This window comes from Mandrillus leucophaeus, unplaced genomic scaffold (genome assembly GCF_000951045.1).
Source record: "Mandrillus leucophaeus isolate KB7577 unplaced genomic scaffold, Mleu.le_1.0 Scaffold10, whole genome shotgun sequence".
Classification (NCBI taxonomy): Eukaryota; Metazoa; Chordata; class Mammalia; order Primates; family Cercopithecidae; genus Mandrillus; species Mandrillus leucophaeus.
The window spans coordinates 6720819-6724399 of record NW_012098098.1 but is presented as its reverse complement, the minus strand read 5'-3'; the positions used below and the strand labels follow the sequence as shown (position 1 = coordinate 6724399).

The following is a 3581-nucleotide window of genomic DNA, read 5'->3' as shown; positions in this document are numbered from 1 at the left end:
GGAGGCGGGTGGGGGAGGGGCAGCTGACTCCTCTGGGTCTTCAGGGCAGAGCAGGGAGGGAACGATGGGACCTTCCCTGCTTCCCTGTCCAAGCTGGACAGGCCTGCCCCCTCCAGGCCAGCCCAGCACCGTCACCCAGCGTGGACGCCTTGACTTCCACGCTGGAGCCCCAACCCGGGCAGGGATCAGGAAGGCCAGTGGCCAGGCATGCCCCAGGGGAGGGCTGCAGAGCGTGGTCCACGCCCACCTCCCTTCCCCTGGCCCCGAGCACTGGGAAGGGGGGTGCAGCTCACCTGAGGTCTCACCTGGCATTGGCCCCGAGGCCACCCCAGCCTCCCCGATGGCTGAGGCGAAGGTTCAAGGGCGGCCGGGCCAGCAGGGGCTCCTGAGGTCAGCCCAGGCCCCAGCAAGGCTGAGGCTGAGTGGGCAGGGCTGGCCACAGAGATGGGGACCTGGGACAGCACCGCCAGACAGCGGAAGTCACCAGGCTCCTCCCGATGCTCAGGCTTTCACAGGGATCCATAAGCTGTAACGGCCCCCAGTCAGCACCCTCCAAAGACAGGCTGCGGCCGGGGCTGGCGCTGGAGCTGGTGGCGGAGCAACCCACACCCCCCAAGGCCCCTAGAGTCCACAGCAGCCGGGTGTGGTGAAGCCTGACCATCCCCACGGGCAGTGCCGGAGCTCCCAGCCGCCTTGCGAGTCATGGGGGTGGGGGCCTCATTTGGCTGAACCCCAGAAGGGCAAGTGGGGCATGGGTGGCCTTGTCCTGCCCCAGCCCAGAAAGCTGTGGTCCCGGAGAGAGTGGCTGTCCAGCCCCCCACACCATGCGAAAGCCCCCCGCCCCAGCAAATCCACCCAAGGCAGACTCATCTCTACCCAGTTCCGGACGTCTGTCCTCTCCCCCGCTGCGTGGGTGTCTCTGTCCCCAGCAAATCCCACCCATGGCAGGTCCATCTCTACCCAGTTCCCGACGTCTGTCCTCTCCCCCGCTGCGTGGGTGCCTCTGTCCCTTCCTCAGTGCCCCAGGCCTCTGTCTCTGTCCTTCATCCCCATAACCCAACACTGTGACAGGAGGGAGGGTGGAGGAAGGGGGAAGAGGGAGCAGGAAGGGGCCGCAGAGGGGAAGAGGGGCCCCGTGTGCTCTGGGGCCCTGGAAGGAAGGTCGTGTGATGGGGTCCTCTTGAGCACACTGGGCCCGTGATAGGGGTGGGCATGGGCAACATGGAGCAGGCCCCCCAAAACCCATCCTCCCCACTCAGCCACAGGCACTGACCACCCAGGACAGGGCAGTAAGAGCTGTGGGCTGCCCAGGGAGGGTGGGCAGGGGTGCTGCCCTTTGCAGGGACAGGAGCTCCTGGGTAGGGAGAAGGGTACGGGGTAGGGATGGGAGTTAGAGGGACTCTGGCTGCATCTGTAGCCCAGGGGGCTGCTGCCTGGCCTGCACTCCAGGTCTCTGTCTCATCCCCAATGTCCCTGAAGGTGGCCTGTGCCATGGCGCAGTGGCAGCCCCTGGCCACCCAGCCTGGCTTTTGGAGCTGGGTGGTGCCCAGACTGGAGGAGGCTGGGTGGGTGGCTCCTGACCACCATCTTACTGTTCCTACCATCCCATCTCCTGGGTGGAGGGCAGGGCTGCCTCAGGAGTTAGCAACTCTCAGTTCTGATTCCCGGACGTGAAGAAACTTGGGGTAACGCCCCAGTTCTCAGAGAGGCCCTTTGAGCTTCCGGCCTAATCATCGGAAGAGCCCAGCATTGCCCTGGGTCAATCCACACCCTGCCCTTTGGGGGCACCAGCCAGGAGAGGATGGTCCCATCTTCAAGAAGCTTCTGGAACGATGGGCCGCCTGGCAGCAGGCGCTTCTGGGCCAGAGCTGGGTGGGAGGGAGGGCAGAGGTCAGGGGGCGTGTGCTGGACACTGAGGGCACCGAGTCCTCTCCGCTGCCTCCCTGCTCTTCCCAGCACAGCTGTGCTTGGCACCCCTGCAATCAGGGCAGAGAGGGAGGGGTTAGGGGTCACTGAGTCAGCCCAGGCAGCCCCACCCCTCCCCACCTCCTCCATCGTCTTTCAATTAATATCAAGTGGACGGGAGATAAATTTGGGAGCAAAGAATCCCAAGCAGCCACATAAATCACAGTCATGACCATTCAGATTAAATCAGTCGCTGTAATAGAATCAATTTAGCTGATGCCGCGGGTCTCCCCACGTTTAATCTCCGTCTCCAGCTGCTGATGGGAAAGGGGCTGTCCAGCAAGCCCTCTGGTGACCCTCCAGGCCTGGCCCACAGGCAGGGCTCTGCGGCCATCACGCTGGGAAGAAAGGCTGGGCCATCCTGGGGAAGCTACAGGGGATCAGAGCTCCAGGACCCAGCCATTCCTGTTATCCCCTTTCCCCAGACAGAGTGGACGTGGACCAGGGGAGGCCCAGAAAGAGGCCTGCACCCAGGACGGCTCAAAAACCATCGGACAGATCCGAAGCCTCCCCCAGGGCCAGGATTCCAGGCTGAGCAGCCATGCCCCAGGCAGGACTCAAGTCTGGGCAGCGGCCACAAGTCTAGGAGCAGCTGGATAACGTCCAGGGTGTTGGCATCAGGCAGGAGACCCGGCTGGACACAGGGCTGTCCGAGAGGCTGGGCCTGAACATAGATCTAGGCTCCCTGACAGCAGCTTCTGGCCTTCTCGCTCCCTGCAGAGGCCCTCACTCTTCCAGCCTCAACCTGGATCTCTCTCTGAATGTTGGGCCAGATGCACACCTGTCCTGGGGCCGGTGCCTCTCGCTCTCTCTTTTTTTTTTTTCTTTTGTTTGAGACGAAGTCACTCTTCGTTGCCCAGGCTGGAGTGCAGTGTGTGATCTCAGCTCACCACAACCTCCGCCTCCCGGATTCTCCTGCTGCAGCCTCCCGAGTAGCTGGGATTACAGGTGCCCACCACCACGCCCAGCTCATTTTTTTTTCAAATTTTTAGTAGAGACAGGGGTTTTGCCATGTTGGCCGGGCTGGTCTCGAACTCCTGACCTCAGGTGATCTGCCCGCCTCGGCCAAGTACAGACTTTTCATAACACAAACGCTGTGAGAGCTCATCACACACACAGATACTGACTGAGGCAACAACGAAAAGATACTGTTGGCCGGGTGTGGTGGCTCACGCCTGTATTCCCAACACTGTGGGAGGCCGAGGCTAGTGGATTACCTGACATCGGGAGTTCGAGACCATCCTGACCAACATGGAGAAACCCCGTCTCTACTAAAAAAAATACAAAAAATTAGCCGGGTGTGGTGGTGCACGCCTGTAATCCCAGCTACTCGGCGGGCTGAGGCAGGAGAATCGCTTGAACCCAGGAGGCAGAGACTGTGGTGAGCCTAGATCACACCATTGCACTTCAGCCTGGGCAACAAGAGTGAAACTCTGTCAAAAAAAAACAAAAAAACAAAAAAACAAAAACAGGCCGGGCGCGGTGGCTCAAGCCTGTAATCCCAGCACTTTGGGAGGCTGAGACGGGCGGATCACGAGGTCAGGAGATCGAGACCATCCTGGCTAACATGGTGAAACCCCGTCTCTACTAAAAAAAAATACAAAAAACTAGCCGGG

At 61.0% G+C, this 3581-nt stretch overlaps 1 pseudogene; it reads right to left on the bottom strand.

Annotated features, from left to right (window-relative positions):
- LOC105533915 overlaps positions 1-704 on the bottom strand; it is a 2922-nt pseudogene extending 2218 nt beyond the window's left edge.
- Positions 705-3581: the final 2877 nt, after the last annotated feature.